Source organism: Equus asinus, chromosome 10, assembly GCF_041296235.1.
Source record: "Equus asinus isolate D_3611 breed Donkey chromosome 10, EquAss-T2T_v2, whole genome shotgun sequence".
NCBI lineage: Eukaryota > Metazoa > Chordata > Mammalia > Perissodactyla > Equidae > Equus > Equus asinus.
In genome coordinates, this window is record NC_091799.1 from 56,477,595 (window position 1) to 56,499,738 (window position 22,144).

Sequence of the window (22,144 nt, forward strand, 5' to 3'; positions counted from 1 at the left end):
TAAGGGTTTTTTAGGAAGATAAGAGTGGAGAAGGCATTCTAGCAGAAGGAAGAGCATATATGAAGGCTTAGAGCCATGAAAAAGGATGGTAATTTCTGGGACTGGTGAGTAGCCCCGGGTGACTGGATCCAAGGTTCCATGGGGTTTGGCCTCTAGGCCAGTGAAAAGCCCATTAATGTTGCTTAGGAAGATCTTTTTTGCTCTCATGAGTAATAGGAAGCCACTGAGGAATTTCAAAGAGGAATAACCAGAGCCAATTGTGATGTGATATTTTGAGAACTAGATATAGACTGATAGAAGGGTTGACATCCTCCTGCCACTCTGTAGTGGATGCTGTAGCGTGTCGCCCTACGCTGGGCATTTGTCTCCCCAGCTGTTGGGAGTATTGCCTGCTGATGTCTCACAACTGAGTTCTTCCCAGAAAACTGGCTGAAGAGAGCTGCTTGCCCCAGACCCTGAGGGCATTTAAAGGCTTAGCTCCAGCTTGGGACAATTCTGAAGGGCCATCCCAGCTCCAGAGTGCCCTGTGGGATCCACTGACACCTTTGTTGTGACAGTGTCACAGCTCAACTCCTCCTTGTGCCTAATTCTGCTTCCTTTACTCCCTTGCTGGTGTTGTCCCCAAGAGCCCCGCCCATAAGCCACCTGTGAGCAAATCTCCATCTTGGAGTCTGTTTTTCAGGGACCTCAACCTGCAACGCTCTTCCTTGATCCAGAGAGTTGGTGGCCTATCCCTCCTCTCTGGGGTCACCGTCACTCCTCTGAGTCTTCACAGCAAAAGAACGGGGGTTGAGACTTTGACATAAGATGTTTTGCAAAGTTTCCAACTCTTGTTTGTACACCAAAATCTTTCTCCAGGCACTTTTGAAGACTGTGTGGAGGAGAGCAGAGGTGACCCTTCACTGACCAGTCCTTTCCTTTGGTGTTTGGGGAGGACGTATTTAGGCTCTTCTCACATAAAAAGGTGAATCTTTGCCGCAATGGCTAATTGGAGCTATGTTTTTGTAGGACTCAGCTGGTAAATTATGACTTGTTTATTTGCTTAGCATCTATCTCTGCACTTAACCAATTCAAGGAGAATTTCTGACTTAGTATTTACAAAAGATTATAGAACTTAGGATTTAAAAAAATAGGCAATAAATTCTTATAGCACAAAATTCATAAAGAAAATTTTTTTGAATTTTTGGGATAAGTAATAAATGCCTATAACAAAATATTGAAAAAGCACAAAAAGGTATAAGGTAGGTATGATCCTTTTTCCTTCCCCTAACTCTTTTAATACTGCCCTCTCTTTCATTCCTCTCCCTCACCCCAAACAACCACTGAGACTAGTTTTTGGCACTTTGTAAAGGTAAAAGATTTAGCTCGTCCTTCCTTTCTGGTGAATTGATCCCCATTGACAAGACCTCAATACATAAAGGCTGGGAACCAGGAATGTTGTATAACTGACCTGTTCTATTTCTCAGGCTGTAGCTAATTTATAGATTTTCAGTGTTGGAAGGGTCATTAATAAATGCTTAGTTTGAGAAGCCTTTCCTAATTTCCCTCAGGAAATCTTTATCCACTTTGAGATGCTGTGCCTTTGTATTTATATCTCAAGACATACTTTCCTTTTTAATGTTAAACATAGATTTCATTTTTTAATTATAAAATCATATCATTTCATATCAGAAAATGTAGATAAGCCATAGCTGTATTATCATCCTCCAGAGATAAACACCTATACCTTGTTGTACACACTTCTAGAACTTTCTCCATGGTGTATAAGTACCTTTATATACATATTCTTTTAAAAAGTGATATCACACTATAGGTTTTTAAACTTGTTCTACCCTAGTATACACTCTGAATATCTTTCCATTTCAATAAATCATTTCAACATTTACATTAATTAGAACAGCCTGACTGTTGTTATGAACAGACCCAACCATGTGATGGACGCACACAGTGCCAGTTTATTTCTTGCTCTTGTACCAGTCCTGAACATGAATAGGCTGCAAGGGCAGCTCTCCTCCAAGGGGGCGTGCAGGAATTCTGGCTGTCTGAGGCTTTGCCACCTTCAACACATGACTTCCTGGGTTTGGTGATCTTGCCATCCCAAACAGCCAGAAGGAGGAAGAAGCATGTTGATCTCACAGGCGCAACACTGGGAGTGGTATCATTTCCATCCACTTTTCATTGGCCAGGCCTCAGGCACATGGCCACACCTAACAGTAGAGGAAGTTGGAAAGTATATCTAGCTGTGTACCCAGGAATATGAGGAGGAACTTGGGTGAAAATCTAGCAGTCTCTGTCATATATTTATTAACATAGCTTGTCTGTGGTCTCTCTCGTGCCTGAAAAGCTGAATCCATGTCTGATTCATCTCCACAACACTTTTTACAACAGTAGGCACACAGTTGACCCTGCTCCATAGATATTTGCTGAATGAATGAATGAATGAATGAATGAAGCCTACCTAGTTCTATTGTCCAGGATTAAGGAGAATCTAGTACTTTTGTTAACTAGATTAATATTATTGTAGTAATTTGTTAAGGGGTAAACAAGAGATAATGAAGAAAATCCTCCCGGAAGGAAAAACATTTTAAGGGAAAGGCAAAGTACTCAGCCTGGACCAGGAATAAAGGTGAAGGGGGTGCAAACTTCCCAGAAGTTAAGAAGGATCTTGACCAGAAATAGTTTGGACTCACATTGTAAGGGAACCTGTATAATTTTTTTTCCCCAAAGCTGGATAAAGCAGTTCTCTCTAGAACCTTTTTGGGTCTGAACAGTAAACCTCGACGTTTCTCTAGTCTGTATCTTCATGATGTACTTACATTTACAGAAAAGAAATTTTTTGCTGTTGCTAACAAACAGGTCTGAAGGTGAGTTGTTGAGGGCTAACTCTAAGAAGTATGGAAGGCTCTATAGCCTAGGAAATGCCACAAGCCCCCAGGGGGCTGGTAATGGGACTCTGGGGTGGCACCCAGAGAGCATCCGGTGAGGACAGTTGGTCTCCTGGCATTGCTGTAGACAGCAGGATTGAGATCATCGTTGATAAGACCAATGTCTGCTTTTCTAGGCGTTAGGTGATCCTGACGGTGATTCTGGGCAGATGGGAGGCTGTGGAATTCCCCACCTCTGCCTAGGAAAGCCTGAAAGGTCCATACTGTTTTGTTCCCCTTCTGTCAGGCCACTGAGCGTAGTGACTGGTGCCAAGACAGTTGGCGAAGGAGGCTGAAGCCAGGCCCAGAATTCTATACTCGCTCCAAGCCTGGGTTTTCTTGTAATGTCAGGTGCCAGTGAGCTCTGTGCTTGATCTCCTCATTCTGACTTGGCCACCCCTGCTCTCCACCTTTATTGTGGGACATCCATTAGGGAATAGTTGATTTCTTACTGTGCAATGTGATCCCCCTAATATGTACTTACTCTTAAAAACCACCTACAGATTTTGGGTTCAGCTTCCTCTTCTCTACAAGAACTCCTCCCTCAGATTCTCATGGCCAGTGACTGTCCTGTTACAAGTCCGAGAGCACAGTGGCTCTGTTCTATAGTTGGCCTGATTGGGAGTGGACTGAGGACCTCTGGGCATCCTGAAAGCCTTTTTTTGCAGGATTGGTCACAACTACTGGGACACAGAGGGCACTGGAGGCAGAGAGAGAAGTAATGCTCAGTCCCCTCTCCAGTGTATCTTCAGAAGCTGGTGTCTAGCCAGCCGACACCTAGAGGGAGGCATACATCCTTCAGGATGTGAATCCATGTGAATTCTTGCCTCCTCCAAAGGGAAAGGAGGTGATTGGGCCAGGTAATTTCATTGTTGGATAGAATTCCTGGTCCTTTAATATTTTACAACTTACATGAACATCAGCTTAACATGTTGAAGGCTACTTGCCTTTTCAGTGGAATTTTTAAATGGTGGAGCAGTTACTTTGGCTGCAGTAAAAGCTTTGAATGAGTCAAATAAAGAGCATATATAGTTTCCTTTCAGTATCCCAAGTGGCACATGTAGTTATTAAGATTTAAAGCATTTTGGCCTTCTGATCATAAAATTCCTGGAGTGAGAGGGAGGAGGTGGAGATGAAGGGACAAAGGAAAGGAAGGAGAAGGGTAAGAGGATCCTTATAAATGTCCTTAGCTATTAAGTAATACTATTTTACAGAGCATCGCCCGTCTGAAAGCCTCGAGCCCTTTGTGGGATCAGACCATCAATCCTCACACCGTCCCCTCTAGGAGATAAGAGGCAAATGGCAGCAGACATAAAATATGAAAGAAGAGGTGCTAAAGATGGGATATCAGTTGGTTGCTGAATGTCACCCAGGAAGTTTCTAGACCCTGAATGTGGGGCCAGGTGTCCCAAACCCTGTTAGAATGCTCAGACTGCTCACATGGCCTTGCCCCGGGCTGAGTGAAGGATGAAGGCTGCCATCTTGCGTTATGATCCACTGGGTGTAGAGGAGAGCGCTAGAAAAGAACATGATGGAAAATCTCTGAGGGTGGAAGTAGGAGCGAGGCTCTGGGATGGGGCCAAATGATAGCTTTACTTACCTCCATTTTAATTATGAAGTTGTTTGTTTGGATGCGGCTGCCATTTGAGAGCCACAAAAAGAAACTGAGAGCATAAAAGTATTCACGGTTAAAAAAAATCTGTGGAAAAACAAAATGCAGCATGATTGGATGGGGGAAGGGAATATCATAGCCTCCTTTCTAACCCCTCCCCCAGCACTTACTTCCCTCCCAATGAGTCTCATTAGTGGGTGGGTAAGGGGGATTGTAATTTAGCCATGGTTGAATGTATCTCATCTCATTTCGGGATGTAGAGACTTTTTTTATTATCATATTTATGCTTTTGTGATGAGAGAGGTATGGGGATTCTCGAGGGTCTGGGAATATCTTTGCTTCATCCTGAGAGCTCCCGTCTATTCCCTCTGTGCAATGGTTTCTAATCCTGCCTAGGATGGAGAGATACAGAATGGGCTTCTAATTTCATGATTGAAGTGAGAAGAGATAATATCAGCTCAGTTCTCTGCATAAAATTATTTCTAATACAAATCTTCTAGAAGTTTGCCTTTGTGACTGCAACATGGTTAGGAGGATAAGCGTGTATCTATAAATATATATATATATATATAAATAAAAACTACATGTATGTACATAGTTTTTATTTATATCTGTATAAACAGATCATGAGAAGAAATTTTTTTCTTAAATAAGCCAAGAATTAGGCAGGGTGCTCGTTATCACTGTGAGCATGCAAGGTGACTCCTTTTAAGCATTTCGTAACATCCCTTGAGACAGAATCATGGCAAGTGTAGAGTATATCAGCCCTCGATGAGGAGCGATATTCCAGGCACCCTTAGCAGTGGTTGTCTCGAGATGATCGTCTCTGCACAGGCTCCGCACATGCTCATTGGCATTTGCCGCAATGTACTCTAAAAGGCTCTCAGACAGCAGAGGGTTAAGGAAAATAAATGGGGTCCGATGTGAACATCTTTCTCCATTTTCAGTTTTTTAGAAGATAAATGTTTTAGATTGCAATCTGTGGTTCCCAGCAGTTCTTTGGGAACGCTGCAGTCGGCCCACAAAAATCGCTACTGCTGAGCCAACCCTAGATAATGGGTCTCAGCAGGGATGACATAATGTGCTAAAAGAAGACTATGATGTAATGCCCATCTCAGAAATCAGAGCCAATTTCCGTTACAGAGCCTTGGAGTGTAGCAGGAGGTAATGAGCTAGCATAAATTGTGCAGCACGGAAAGCTTCTAGGTCTGATATTCCTATCTGCATGTTTAAAGGCAAAAATAAAATGGAATTCCTAGATCTGCTGGGCTCAAGAGCATCTGCTCACCAAGAAGCTCTGCCCCCTTCCAATTTGGACAGAACGGTGCCCCAGGCTGCCCGGATCACCTTAGTCCATGCGGGAGATAGTTTCTGGGTCTGTAATCTGCAGTGAGGTGATGATGTAATGTACAAAGCTAAATTTGTTTCTGCGGATAATGTTCGAGAAATAGGCATGGTGTTTGAAGGAGATCATGCCTTCCCTGGCATGTGGAGTAACTGGCTAGAAGTGCCTGTGAGGAAGTTGAGGGTGAGGAGCATTGAAGAAATACAGAGTCACCTTGAAAACCTTATTAGATGCAACCTGCTCTGGCTCGGAGAGGTACATGTATGGGGTGCCTGCAGCTCCCAGATTACCAATATCTGCAGCCTCCCTTTAATTAGTGATGCATTCCGACCTCCTGGGGTATAGCCTGCTCAGCAACCAGAGTCCAGCTCTTTGTTGTGTTTCACATAAATGTTGGAAACAGCTGTAAATTCATCTAAGCAGTGATCTAGCATCTCACAGAATAAGGAAAGGAAAGCATGGTCTTTGATTTTAAAGTGTTTCACCAAATCCCCTCTACAATTTTCTATTTTAGGTCATTCTTTCCTTTATTTTAGTTTTAACTGCTCTGAGTGTTTGCATGAGAAACACATTTCTATTTTATTTGCCTTCTATGGTTTCTGTTACTTATTCCTCACTGGGGGCTCAATCCTGCAACCCGCCTTGCATACCAGCAACTCTCTCTGGATGGAGCAGCAGTGGTTTTGTGTCACTTCTTGCTTCAGATTGGGCCTTCAGCACCACAGACCTGGGTGGTGACAGCATTGGCAGAGAACTTCTGGCTTCACCAACTGAATGCTGTATGTTTAAATAGGGAACGAACATCGGGAACAGATAAAATTTTCTGGTATAAGAAAATGAGAGAAAGAAAACAGAAAACATGACATACAGGCTAAAGAAGAATTGTTCTTGTGACATGCAAACTGAAATGGACATTGCCTCCTAGACCTTTCTCTGAAGTGCTAGCAACTCTTTTAAGTATATTCTTCCTTGCTTAAAGGACAGTCACCATTACAGCTACTGGTGGCCATTTGCAGACTGATCATGGGTCAGACATTAATACAATTAATGGGGGCCGGCCCGGTGGTGCAGCGGTTAAGTGCCCAAGTTCCACTTTGGCTGCCTGGGCTTCGCTGGCTCGGATCCCGGGTCCGGACATGGCATCTGCTTGGCAAGCCATGCCGTGGTAGGCGTCCCACATATAAAATAGAGGAAGATGGGCATGGATGTTAGCTCAGGGCCAGTCTTCCTCAGCAAAAAGAGGAGGATTGGCAGCAGATGTTAGCTCAGGGCTAACCTTCCTCAAAAAAAAAGAGAGATGATCCAAGATTTAGGGGCCAAGGAAGACTAGGGACTGTGTGGAAATTGGTAAAAGAAACCTTAAGTTGGAGACGGGAAGGCCTGTAGGGCGAGCTCTCAAGCCCTGGCTCACATGGTCAATTACACCAAACAGGAAGAGAGGGATGCTCGCATTTTGGACAGGAAATAAAACCACTTCGCTACTGAACGAAGATTTCTCTCCTCGCTCTGTAACTGCCCAGACACTGAGAAGCCGCTGCCACCCTGAACTGTTATTTCCCCCAATGGACATCCCTTTAGAACAGCCCCTCCCTAAAAAAAAATACAATTAATGATCGTTTTTATCATGTTTTCTAGTGTACAGCAGGTGCTCTCCTAAACTCCTTGCATTAATTGTCTCATTTAATTCTTACCAGAGCCCACCCTATGAGGTAGATACTAGTATTATCACGCCCATTTTACAGAGGAGGAAACTGAGACTCAGAGGGTTTAAATAACTCACCAGGTTCACGGCTGGTACGTGCCCAGCTGGCACTGGCCACCCTCCTACTCTAGGGCTCCGCAGTCCATGTGCTTAAACACTATGGAGAGCCAATGTTTAGTTGACACCAAGTTTAGGTAGAGATGGCTCCTGTCTTCAAGGTGAGGTGTTCCAGAGGGCAAATGAGTTCCTTACATTAATATTTACACAAAGCAAAGGATTGTTGCCTTTTATCTTTGAATCTGCATCCCTGCGCCCAGTGCTGGGCATATACCAAGTGCTCACTAAATGTTTGCTGAGGTAGGGGGTGGGTAGCCAGAAGAATGAGTGGGGGAAAAAATAAAATCAAAATCAGATAGAGAGCGCTCTGAGAATGACATGGAGTCAGGTTGCTTCTGGTTTATCTGGGAAGACTGTCTGAAGAAGATGGTCACAATGTGTTTGCATTAGTAGCTAAATAAGATGAAAGGGCGGTTATTATCTGTCCCCAAATTGTATAGCATCTGACTAGGTGATTGAGGCTGCTCAGTGAATAAATGGTAGAGACTGCGAACATTGCACCCTTATTAATAGAAGACCTTCCATAAGCAAGTTCTTTACCAATTCAATAAAGTCAATTTTTAAAAGGAATCTCTGATATAAAAATGGATGGGGACAGGAATATAATTTGACACATAGGAGGGACATGGTAAAGTATAATTATTGATTTGGACAGTTTGTAATAGATTGTCTCCTTTATATTAATAGCCATGCATCCACCACTATGTATTTCTTGCTGTATTTACACACCAGGAAGGAGATGATGAGACCTCCTCTGATCTTTGGTCTGGGTTTGTGATATCTAATGTCTGTTTGTTTATTCTGGTCTTTCTAGACCATAAAAGACACAGAAGGGACAATACAATAAAAAAAAAACCCTCACATATATCCTTAACCTACAACAAGCAAAATTATTCAACCAACCAACCAATATCAGGCAGTGGTGAAACCATCTCAGTAGTAAGTTCAAAATCTCATGCTTCCAAGCATCCATTTGACATAGTGGAATTTTGTTTTCATCACAAGTACCCTAGGAAATGCTCCTTCAACCTTCACCCCAAATTATTCCTGCCCTTTCTGCATCCTCAATGCCTAGTGAATCTGCCTCCTTTCCATTCTCACTGTGGGTGCTTTTACCACTCATTTAGCTCATCCTGAGAAGCTGATCCCTTCCTCTAGTGTCTTTCACTCCAATTCATTGTGGCCGGTTGATCTACCTAAAGGCCAGCCCTCAAAAAATTTTCAGTGTCTGTCCATTACCTAGAGAATTGAGACCAAGCTTTCTGGTTCATCATTTTAGATGCTCTGCAATTTGGCTTCCAACAAAATTTTCCAGCTGTGCATTTCTTGTCATTTATCTATCCCATGCTATAGCCAAGCTGGTCCACTTGCTATTTCCCAAGCAGATCTTTTATTCTTGTGCCTTTGAGCCGTTTCCTTTTTCTCAGGAAGCTTACTCTTCAGTAGCCTCTTACAGTTTAAGTCTTTTCTACCCTCCAAGCCCCAGCTCAAGATCCCACCACTTTGATGAAGATTTCTTGGCTCCTGCCACTGAGAAATGACATACTCCTTCTTGGGCTCCCATAACACTCAGGTTGAACTTCTCTTAGGGCCCCTATCTGATTCTTCTCTGTGTTATGATTGTTAGTGTGAAATGTCTTAGAATTTTGCAACCAGGAGGAATATATTCCCTCTCTCTTATTAACTTGTACATTTTTAGAGGCAAGACTATGTCTCCTTCATACTCATGTCTCTTAGAGTGTACAGCAGAATTCTTAGCTCATGGCAGATGTTCTGTAGATGACTGACAACCAAATGAAATGAGCATTTAAAATCCACAGTTTCAATATTAACCATTGAGGCATCTATAGTCCAAAAGCTGAAAAATAGGGTTTACTTATATATACTTGTCTCTTCCTCTTTTGTCCCCTGCATATGGGTGACCAAGGATTTCCAGTGAAACTTGATGATATCTGGATTATCTGATGAAGCTAAAGAGAAAATTTAAAAAATAGTTGGAAAGAAAGGGTGATAATGAGAAAATCACAGGAAGCCACTAACTGACTTTCTTTTTCTCATTTAATTTTTTCACCCTTTGTCTCTTTCCTATCTCCCTTGTCTTCCTCCTGTTCTCCACACTATATGACCCTTGGTGAGGACCATGAATGATTGATAAAGTTTAGAAAGATCATGTTAGATTTCTTGCTCCATGGAAATCTTCTGGTTCTGCTGAATTAGTATGTCCATTGAGAAAATTGAAGTCTTGCTTTCCCATTCTATAAAATGAAAGGGTGAAAATGAGTTAGCCCTGAGTTCCCTTACAGCATCAGAATTTGTTGAAATCTAGTAAGAGACAGTACTAAAGATGTTTTCCTCTTCATTCAGGCTGTTGAGTTCTTGAGCATAACATTGATGTTTTCTTTGCTATAGAAAGATTTATGGAGCACATATAGAGCAGACACACACACTGCATCAAATATCCATTCATGGTAAGCCTGAGAGGCTGGAAAGCATTTGAACTGATTGGTACGAAAACTCAAAGGGCTAAAGAAATTCCCTTTAATGAATAATAGGGTAATGAAATTCCACTGTAAAATCTAGCAAAGTAGAGAAAAGGGTGGATATTACTGTGGTGAAACTTATATGAACCAGAGGGGTGGCTAAATGTAATGATGCCTTTTTTGGGAAGCTGGTGTAGGCACATGCCTCTCTGGATCCAAGAAAAAAGAGACTTTTCTTGTCCATGCTCAAGCACCTGTTAAAAGACCAGTCAGTCAGCCTCTATCCCTGAATAGCTATGATACAGATCCACCTCTGATATCTGTAAAGCATTTCCTCGGACTGAGGATCATAACCTCAGCCTATCCAGGTTGAGTTGAAGCCAGCTACTTCCTGCTCAAACCAAAATAACTATAAGCCAAGCCAAAGGCTAAGACAGGTTGAATGGATCAGTAGAAAAGACTATAATGAGATGAGGATCAGCAAGATGTTATTGCCTCCACTGATGGTTCCCAGGATCTCTTGCCCATGTTGGGTACTTAGGGAGGAGAGAAAAGACCTCCTAGGAGATGTGTGTGGATCATGAGCAGTTCCCTGTAACTGCGTATTGACATCTTTCTTCCAGGAATGAACTCACCAACTGATTTCAAAAGGAGCTCAGCCCACACCTGCCATTGACCACAGTCTTGTCACCAACACCGTATGGTTAACTGAATCAAAAGCTTCCGACAGGTCTAAAATTAGCCTGGCTAAACATATCATTAAGGGGTTAGAGAGGAGTATGAATAACCTTTCTTCAGCCCTGCTTTCCCAGATCCAGTCAGCTGTGGGGGATCACGGGAGTGCTAAGTCGGGCTTTTAGGTTCTTGAAATAAATGACCCTTTAGATTGATTTTTTTTTATTGCCTGAAGGTGCATATTTTTAGAAAGTTTGGAAGCATTCTGTTCATCTATTTTGACTCATTTGAGTATAAAAATTTCGCATTTTCACACTTTGGAATTTTTTTGGAACTTTTGGAGTTTTCACACCCAATCTTTTTTTGAAGTCTCTAATATTTTAAAAAAACTTTTCAAATTAGTTTATTTACAGGTCAAATGTGATTTCCTCACATTTTCTGGGTAGGAATGTAACTTTACCAGCTTTGAAGGAAAAGAACATCACGGTAGTTCACGGTAAAGAAGTTATAAATATGCGGAAATACAATTCTAAGCATTACATTTCTAGTAGGGACTCAAATACCTACGGAGAAGAGTGGGTCTGTGTTTTTACTCCTTTACACAAACCTTTAATGCTAAATTAAAGAAAAAGATTTATTCTCTTTATCTTTGCTGCTGAAGGACACCTTTATCTTCCATTTCTTTCCAAGTTCCAAGTGTAAAAGACCCAGGGGAAGAAACTGAAGATGACATGGTGCCATTTCCGAACTCTTGCTTGACATGAACCAGACTGTTTCAATTTCTTTACTTTCCAGCCCAATTATTTTGAAATTCATTTCCCTTCTCACTAAGCTAGGATGTCCCAACGTACGTTTCCTAGCACACCGGGTCTGTAGGATGTTAATAGATGTGACTTGGAAAAAGAGCTTTGAGTTAAACATATTTCTTTCCTGCTGGGCTTCTTTCTCAGATTCCCTAGCGTGTGACGTGAATCTCCAAGAAGGGAATATGGTATGTAGTATTTCTCATGCTTATGTGCTCTGGATGAACTCATTTACTTTCTTTTCTCTCTCTTTCTTTCTTCCTTTCTCTATTTATTAAACCAAGTATCTAGAAAACTGGTGTTTTCAGGAGCACAACCAGGGAAGTAATAGAGAATGATATTTGTAATTTCAAAATTATATCTCTTTTTCAATTGACTGAGCAGCTCATTTTCCTGAGCAGTGATTATCTAGAGTGGCTATTAGTATGTCCCAGCCCTCCTGCCACTGGATTGGCCCTGGACAGTCACCTCTCTAAGTCTCCATTTTTTTGTGTAAAATGACAGAGCTGGGCCAGACGATCTTTTGGACCACTATAGTGCCCCCCCTCCAAGTTTCTGCAAGGCGGACAGTCACTGGGCTCGACAGCCCCGCCCCTCAACCGCAGCTTGTCGGAGTAGGGATAGAATAGTGTTATCTGTTCAGGCTTGAGTGAGGTACCTTTGGCTTTTTCTCTTTCAGATATTGCCAAAGAGTCATTATTGATCCGAGAATAAATCTAAGAAATTTTTAGGGCTGGCCTCTGAAAATAAGAGTTTGGCTAGAAAGTGACTCCTCAGACAGGATTTTGGTATAGGTCTCGTAACACAGCTAAGGTCCTTCTCAAGATTTTTAATTAAAGTGTGTGTGTGCTAATGCTGTAATTATAAACAGGCTCTGTCAAGTCAAGGAGCATTGCCCTTCAGTCACTGTATTTCAAAGCACCGACTGCCCACTTTTGACAAGCGAAAATGTCTTTCGTTTGGAAGTTGACTACAGAAAGATGTAGCTTTTATAGGTAAGTGCCATATTCTCTCTGGTTCTTCCACCTCAAACCAGAGCCTGCTATAAACATTTGAAGAGCCCTGGACTGGAAGTAAAGCCCGTGTTCTATTTAAAGACACTAGACTCTAAATCTCACTGGGCTCCAGTTTCCCGATCTATGAAGTGAGATCCTGATTATACTATTTCTGGGAGGCACAACTCCAAAGTCTTCCCTATCCTTTTCCTCACCAAAATGCACCTGCCCCAGGCCCTGGCCTCAGCTTCCCAAGCTAAGAGTCTACAAAGATGCTGCAGTAGGTCGGCTGTCCATGGCTGAGAGCTTCATTGCTCTCTTGGGGACATTGTTCATGTTCACTTTGCAGCAGAACATTCTCACATACACGCTGCTGTAGTTTGAAGAAAAACATCTCTCCTGATGCAAACCTGATATTCTGAATGTGACAATAGTGTTTTGGTGGCATTGTATATTTTGGAGTCATCTTTCATGCTTCTGAGGCAGCTTCCTCTTTTCCAAGTCTGTTCATCCTTAATAACAGTATAGAGAAGCAAGGATGCAGCCTCATTATTTACACTCTGTGCCCACCTTGGCTTAAACAAGCAGGGCAGGATCAGAGTGGCGAATGCAATGCAGCACTGTCTATGCACAGAGGGATTGTGGAGAAGATTCTGTTTCCCAGTAGAAATCATTGCACAGCTGTCATGAGTCTATCATTTGTCCTTTAGGTCTGTGAAGGCAGGCTTTGCTGCACTAGTCCTTCCCACAACCCCTTTTCATAAATCAGGTTGCCCTTTCCAAGTTCCTCCAGTGTAGACAATAGATTGTGCGATCCGGCCCTCCATGGGTCCCCGAGACAAAATTGATTGGACTAGGTGTAGGCACCTGATCCCAGAAGAATCAGTCCTTAGGCTGGGTTGGTCAATGATATATTCTCTCTCAAGAATTTGAACTGTGAGACTTAGAACAACCATACTTGAAATTATAGAGACAAACCTGGCAACATTGGGCCAGCATACCCCTGTGGCCATAAGTGGCAGAAGCTGGGTAGCTGCTTCTCTCATTATAAGGACATATACTCTTCTCCAGTCCATCCCAGTCCCGACCTGTCCTCATGTATGTGACCTGAGGGTCACCCTCCCCTCCCGCTGTGCATTAGAGTTTGCTCCTTTATTTATTTATTTATTTATTGTTTTGAGGAAGATTAGCCCTGAGCTAACTACTGCCAGTCCTCCTCTTTTTGCTGAGGAAGACTGGCCCTGAGCTGACATCGTGCCCATCTTGCTCTACTTTATATGTGGGACGCCTACCACAGCATGGCTTGTCAAGCGGTGCCATGTCCACACCCGGGATCCAAACCGGCGAACCCTGGGCTGCTGAGAAGCAGAAGTGCGAACTAAACCGCTGCGTCACCTGGCCGGCCCCGAGTTTGCTCCTTATAGCCTCATCTCAATTATGCCTTTGCCTAACCTTCCTATCATCCCCAGCATTTCTCTCTTCTTAAAATTTGAGCTAAGAAATTTTTATAGGAATGACTTACCCGTTGGTTTCTTTCCCATCTGCATAGAAGTTTGTCTGTTTACCTTTTAGTACATCATGGAAGAACAACTGGTTAGATTTCATCCTATTTGAAGAGTACATTTTGATGGCCTGACTTAAAATATAGGCTGTGTGACATCCATGAAATTCCCCCTTTGGGGATGGATGGGGATAGCTCAAAGAGGGAATTGTTTCCATAGACATTTTCCAAAACACCGGCAGAGACTGACTTGCAATCAAATTGCTTTTGGGCAATTGGCTTTAGCAGTATTGAAGGGTGTCATCTAAGATAGAGGTTGAAGTAGTTTGGGTGCTTAAATGTTTCTCTCACAGGAGTCTGGAGTGTGGTATAGACCATCTCTGCCCACTCTTTCCCTGGGATGGGTTGGTTTTTCTGCTAAAAATATTTGAATCACTTTAGTATTAAAGCCAGGTTGAAGGAGAAAGTTAAAGTCAGATAGAAGAGGTGACTTCCTGCCTTTAGTCCCTAAGAAGCTAGGATCTGCCAAAGTAAGAGGGTAGCGAGACTGATGCAGTGATGCTCAGCACCTGAAAGAAGGCTTCTGCAGAGCAACACAGAGAGACCAAACCATGTGGGAGTAAGATGGAAGTCTGGGGGTGGCACAGTGTTGTCTTAGGGCCGGAGGGGTAAACTGCATGGCTAGAGGTCCTGGCTACAGTCTCGTGTCAGGGATCTGGGATCATGTTTGGGTTCAGCATTTTTTTTTTTTTTCCAGCATGTTTCTCAGAAACTGTGGAAAGCAAATGCTCAGGCATATGGGCTGCTGTCAATGATAACAAATGTATTATATATATATTTTTCTAGATTCCTGGAAACTGCATTACCACATGGCTGGATATATAATAATCTCTCCCTTGTAGATTGTTAAGTGGATTTTAAAAGATGATGGTGACACATTTTCGAGAAACTAGACTGTGGGGGGAAATCTTGATGGTGTATCCTGCAGCAGTTTCAGTGGCATTTTGTAACTTTTCTTTTATGTTGGTGTGGGACACCGTTCAATTCTGCAGTGAATTAGATGTTGTTTTAAACACCGTGAATTGCCTCATAAACTGAAGGGAAGCAGAAGTGGTTAGAAGGGCCCCTTATAAAAGCCCGTTTAGTTTGTACGAACAATTTAAAATGTATGGAGCCCCTTTTGTGTGTTATTAAGAATAGTAGAAATGAAAATAACATTTTAAATAAAGTGACAGTATGACTTTATATGCTAATAATACTCCCCCAGACCACATAAAGTAGGCATTATTGACATCTGTGTTCTACTGAGGATAGTCAAAGAGATTAATCGACTTGCTCTAAATGACACTGCTGGTGGCAGAGTAAGGATTCAAGCCCAAGTCTTTGCCTACTGTTCCTCATGTAATTACATGCCTAGTCCTGTGGCATTTTTTCTTTACAGGTTATTTTTGGTGAAAAATTAATCTACGACAATAGCAAAACAAAACAAAACAATTTTAGTATCCAAGAGGAAAGTTGCATAGGCCAACTCTTGTGCCCCATCCTCTTGCCCTACCTTTTGCTCCAGCTATTACCATGGAAACCAGCTACACGAGCTATCTCCCTCTTTTTGCCTCCATTTTCTGTCTTGGCAGTGCAGGACCTGCAGGAAACCACTGGGCTGTTCGCAGGCATGTACAAATCTGGAACTGAGAATTAACACACATGGGCAATCCTTGACCAATGGAGGGTGGTAGTTGGTCAATAAATGCTCCCTTCTGTATTTCTCCTCCTACCAACTCTGTAGTATACCTAGCATTCATTTTTTCCTCCTTTTCTTTTAACTCTTTCCCGCTCCCAACTGTTTCTTGGATTCGTCTCTGTAAATTAATGACCCACGTGCAAGTCTTTTCCTCAGGCTTTGTTTCCTGGGGGAAATCTAAGCTAAGACAAAAGGTTTCTGCAAACACCAGCTTCAAGACCTCTCACTAAGTATAGTGAGCATTTGTTGTTTCTGTCACTCAATGTTCACTATTTCTTCCTATGATAATCATAGCTGGAATTCCTCTTTTTCTAACTCAGTCCACTTGGCTTTGGTGTGTCTGATTCCATCCCCTGACTCCACGTGGTCCAGGCACAGTCTAGGTTTGAAGATGAACATGTGACCCCATCAGATGCTCTGAGATTTTTACTGGGAACAGGACTCTTGCTCCCGTGTGCTGGGATGGGCCCCCTGAAAGGCTGAGAGATCTGTGATGCCGATGCCGTCATGTTGTGGGACTTGAGACTGGGGCAGGCAGGCCTAATTAAGGAAAAAAAGCCACATCCTGATCGTATTATTTGAGTCCTGAATCTATCTATGCCCCAGACCAGATCCACCCCTGAACATTTAGTTTGTGTAAGCGCATAATTGCCTTTTGGCCAAGATGCTCACTTGCAATGCAAGTGTCTCAACCATTCTCCAAATCTTCAGAATCTCTACGGTTAGGCCTTTCTATGAACTAGTAAATATCAGGAGGCACCCCAATTCCCATCACATAAGTACCCTCCCAACAACACGACTTAAGGAAACTACCATGGGGAGATAGATTCTTTTCCCTACACCCATCCAATCAGACTGAAATGTTCTGGGTGAAATAATTTGTGGCACAATTTCAATCTTTCCTCCTAGAGGAGGAGCAGATTCTCAATATCTTTGCTAATGAGATCATGGAAGTTGTGGCTAATATGGAGTACTTTCTGCCCCGATGAAAGGGGTGAGTTAGCTGTGCAGTGACGGCTTTGATGTGACTCACTTTTTCTGGAGCCTTACCGTCCTGTTTCACTTTCTAGAGTTGTTGTTTTGGAGGAACACTCTGTACTAGGCTGTACACTGAGTTTATGCTAGAACCATGCACTTGCAAGCATCGCTAGTGGTGGCTTAGATAGTCTAGGCTTTATCTTCCACCGTACTTCGTGCCTAGATTTTACTTTCTTGTTCTTATTTATGCTTGTTTCGCTTATCCAAATTCATGGCTTTCTTCCTTAGTCTAAATCAGTGTCTTCTGCAAACCTGTGTCTTCTGAGAAAAGATAACTCAGATTTAGAGGCGTTTTAACAGAAAGAACCTTTCCTTGAGGGATAGTAGCTCCTTGCCCTCCATCTCTGCTTCTGCTTCTAGGCGTCAGTGCATTTATACCCTACCTGGAGATGTGGTGCAGATAAAGCCTCCCTAGGCAAAGGACTAAGAGCTTCGTTCCAGCTGCAAGATGGCTTAAGCTATTGAACGTGTCAGAGAGAGCTGCCCAGAGTTTGTTCGCTTTCTAACCTTTCTGAAACTCCACATCAAAGTATCTGTGTCTCCTTAAAGGATCAGTAAGTCCATAAGCTTGTCTCATCTATTAGCCGTTCTTAAAGCCTTTTCTCCACAGGTCAAGCAGTTTTGTAGTTTTCTTAGTTCTCAAAGGTGAAGAAAGCTTAAGAAGAGGTGCCCAGAGTCACTCTGGGACAAATACAAGGACCTAGGGAAGGCTTGCTGACAGATGTCCTGAACTGAAAGGAGATGCCAGACTAAAGAAAGGCTCTGTTCATTTTAGCAGGCTCTCTGAAGATTACCTTTTTCCTGAGGACTGGATGTACCAGTATCCGTCTAATTATGTTCTCACTATTGGCTCAATCTTTTGAAGACAATGCTTTCCTTTGAGAATGATCTCTTTATCTGGCATTGGGGTTTCTATTATTTTTCACTGAGGGGCCCTGAGGCTCAGCCTTAAGTGCCGAAGGATGCCCATATGTTTCTTTGAGTTATTGTTAATTTTCTTTTTTTGTGAGGAAGATTTGCCCTGAGCTAATATCCATTGCCAATCTTCTTCTTCTTCCTATTTTTTTTGTTTGCTTGAGGAAGCCTAGCCCTGAGCTAACATCTGTGCCTCTACTTTGTATGTGGGATGCCTGCACAGCATGGCTGATGAGTGGAGCAGGTCTGTGCTGGTGATCTGAACTATCCTGCTTTTGCCTATTGGTATGAGTTCATTAATGTACTTTTCAGCCAAAAGAATGGGGTCCTGCTAAGAAAGAAGATAACCGAGCAACAGGAGGAAGGAGGAAGGCAATTCTAGCTAGACTGGTAGCCTTGGACTGACTCAGTGCTTCAGTCGGCTTCTCTCAGGCTGTTGATGAGGGCCCCAGGTAAAATCCTGCTCTATTTAGGACTGCCTTTGGGGGCCCCAAATAATACCTGGTAAGATTTCTTACAGCTCATACTTTACATAAAAAAAGAGAATTGCACAACTTTTACAAAAATATGCCTCACCAGCATCATCAGATAAGATTTATAAATCAAGGTCTGGAAAGTACACATCTGACCTCACAGAACTGAGCAAGCTGTCTCAGCATGGCCAGTTTGAGGGATTTCTTAGCCACCCTGTTACACAATTGTGAAGTTCTTTATCAAGTCCGCCAGTGAGCTTCTCTTGGTAGTCATTTTGTAAAGACTTTAAAGCGGGTCATTAAATGTTAGTGAGCACGTGCTCTGTGCATGGCGCTGCACTTAGCACTGAGGATGGTACAAAGAAGGAGAAGAAAGAGTTCCTGCCCTCAACACATTTACAGTCTTGACTGGGAAGCCAGAGCACAAAACAGACAAAACTAAACAATGAAATAAGAGTTTTGTAGGAACACCAGACTGCAATCTCGGAGATGTTACAAGGCAGCTTGGAATTACTAAGTAGGTTTACTCGGTATAACTAACATTTTCTATGAAGAATAAATGTATCCATTGTTGTTTTATATAACCTTAATATACATCACCACCCAAAGACAGATGTAGACTTTATTTCTGATGATGAATACCTCATGATTTATTTTACAGCTAAGACATAGAAGCAAAGATGCTGTTGTTATTTTATTTCTCAAAACTAACAATTGATAGAACCAGATTGGATTTTTTTATGGCCCAGGAAAAGTGTACTGAGCCACTGAGAGGTCACTGTTACATGTCTTAAGAAGTCAAAGAAGAAAGATGTGGTGGCGAAAAAAGGTTCTGGAGTCAGATGGGACTAGGTTCACGTCTAAGATTTGTCTTGACCATCTGTGAGCTGTGTGACCTTAGGCAATTTAGTTAATCTCTCTAATGTTCTATTTACTTACTGGTAAAACAGAGACAATAATATCTCTGTTCCAGGGATTTTGAAGGGATAAATGATTTAATGCACATAACGCACCTGGCATGATAACACAACATGTGAAACCAGTAGGCACCCCATGATGATAGCCTGTAGACTGATGTAACTATACGTATCTGAACTGCCTCTTGTCAGGTCATTTTGAATGTCCACATGGAATGACCAGGAATTGTGCCATATTCTGAGGGGCCAGGTTAAATTATGCTGGGCTCTATCTTGACTAGAGGTCATGCAATTTTAAGTGCCCAATATATAATGATGATAATTTAAGATGTTATTGGTCTCCATAAATTTTTAAAAAAATCTAGAATTTCTTTTTACTAATTGATAATTGGTAATTCATAATTGGTAAAAACATTTTCTAAACTTTATTTTTACAAATGAGATCCATGATATCTTCTAAGATAAAAACGATAACACAGTTGATATTGCTGGTAGCACTGTTTGAATCAGAACTATGGTTTAGTCACAGAAAAACTTATCTGCATTGTCACAGGGATGGTACTTCTCTGCAGGGAGGTGACGAAAAAGCACTTAGAGAAGGAAGTGGTTGAAACTTCTGGTTGTCAGGGTCAAAGGCATTTATATCACACAACATAGACCATTTTATACACAGAAGTTGTTATTGTGCCCCCCTCAAGTTCATATGCTGAAGTCCTAACCCCCAGGACCTCAGAATGGGACTGTATTTGGGATAGGGTCTTTAAAGAGGTGATCAGGATAAAATAAAGCCACACGACTGGCATCTTTATGAGAAGAGGAAATTAGGACACAGACAGGTACAGAGAGAAGAGGAAGTGAAGACACAGGGAGAAGATGGCCATCTGTAAGCCACGGAGAGAGGCCTCAGAAGAAACCAACCCTGCCGACACCTTGCTCTCAGACTTGTAGCCTCCAGAATAGTGAGAAAATAAAATAAATTTCTGTTGTTTAAGCCGTGCAGTCTGTGGTACTTTGCCCTGGCAGCCCCAGCAAACAAATACGGATACCAAGGTAGGCCTAAAGAATTGAGAGCTTGTAACTTGGGGCCAGGATGATTCCATCTGGATCTGGTCACTATTTTCCTCAAAGGAAAAAAATTAAAGAGGAGCTTGGGAATTTGGGATTGACTGCACCAGTTACTTAGGCTGCTAAGCCACACCCAAAATGCAATATTAAATATGGAAGTCTGAGAAAAGAGAACAAACTGTGTTTTAACTGAAATCATTTAAAATGTGTGAAAAACCAGCTGGACTAGCTGGGGACTGAGAATTTGCCATTAAAATAAAGATTAAAACCCTAACTACCCAAAATTTGGCTTGTAAACAACAGTATGGAAATGTGATTAAGTTCTTAAGGTAAATAGCTAGGCAGATCTGAATTCGACACTACACTCTAACACTTACAAGTAGTGTGGTTTTGGTCAAGTTACTTAATCTCTCTAAGCATCTGTTTTCGCATGTGTGAAAAGGGGTACCATATATGCTTGCTATAAGGATTGAGTTAATAATGAGTTGTGTAAATGTGTAATAAATATAAGATGTTATTATTATTTATGTCAATATTAAAACACAAAGTTGTTTAAAGGGTAACTTGCTGATGAGGAAGAAATACATGTTTTTGCAGGCAAACTGTGGAAGAACCGACATTCACCCGCAGTGGTTTACACAAAGGTACCAAACGCTGTGGATGTGAGGCAATATTCTTATCTAATTGCTGCCATGGCTGATGGAGACACCCTGGTGGTTCTATAATCTCAAGTGTAATAGTGACAAATTACCGTACGATGAAATATCCCCAATATCCTTACAAGACTGTTCACTAAGGGGGTAGGGGTACTTCTTTGGGGCAGGGTGGTCTGTGGTTGCTCACGGTGTTCTTTATTGATTCTTTTGAACTGTGGGTGGTTTTCTCTTCTAGGTACCTGTATGTGTATGTTAGAGGAAGTAGGATATGATTAGTGACCTATTTTTAGATTTCATATAACTCTTAGCTTTGCCTCTGTTATCATAATTCCAGACACCATAGCTTCCTTGGTTACCACTGCTGTACCAGCTCCTTTTACATTTTGTGGTAAACCAGTTGATCATTGAGTCTGAAGAAAATGAAGCATGCAAAGCTAAAGGTCTAGAAACATGTTTCTTTCACAAACCTTAAAGAGGAGTAGTGACTCAGACCTGGGTGAGCACAATGTTACCCAGGACCTCTCAAAATAGTACTGTTCTTTCCCCTGAAGCTGTAGGGATTAGTGCTGTGGGCCCGGGAGTTCCTGAACTGAGTGCCTCCTGGACTTCCCCAGGGCACAGCGTGGGCCCCTGCACCTTCCTGGAGGAGGGTGGCGCACCTCGGTCCCCGTGGACACCCTTCCTGCCACCTGCCGTAGTTGAGCTCCCCAGACAGGAGAGTAGGGCATATCCTGGGGGAGGTGGAGAGAAGAAAGCAGGGTTCCCAGGCAACAAAGCACCACAGAGAAGCCTATGGCAGCTTCATGTACCCCAGGGGAACTGACTTTAGTAGGGGAAAATTTTCTCTCTATAGCTCCAGGCATGGTGCATAGTCACCCTTCATAAGCACATCAAATCCTTTCTGAAGCAGGCCTTGCCTGGAATGTTATGTTACTTTCTCCAGAATATTGTTTGAAATTAAGAGCCTAAAGTCATAAATACTTTTCCTTCTTGCTTTCTCCTTCCAGAGTGGAAGGCCTTATAGAACTCCTTTGGTAGAAATGTTCATAGAAATTTGGGGGCTATTTCCAAAGCAGGATGGTAATACAGACATTCTTTCTGGGAGGGCTGAAGGGTGACCTAGTCAAATTGGAAGAAAGACGATCCGAAACGTGTACATTTGATGGGGATAAGAAACCTGGAAAG

At 42.3% G+C, this 22,144-nt stretch overlaps 1 long non-coding RNA gene across 3 annotated transcripts in view; it reads right to left on the bottom strand.

The window, feature by feature from the left end:
• Positions 1-22,144, bottom strand: part of LOC123288210 (uncharacterized) — a 76,800-nt gene that overhangs the window by 38,182 nt on the left and 16,474 nt on the right. For 2 of the 3 annotated variants that reach the window (XR_011506576.1, XR_011506575.1), the window contains exons 2-4: positions 6,532-6,658; positions 4,525-4,623; positions 4,365-4,440 (exon numbers count right to left, since the gene is read on the bottom strand). This is a non-coding gene — a long non-coding RNA (uncharacterized lncRNA). Of the gene's footprint in view, positions 1-4,364; positions 4,441-4,524; positions 4,624-6,531; positions 6,705-22,144 lie in introns of all 3 variants that reach the window. The other variant, XR_006531826.2, reaches the window with a different exon arrangement.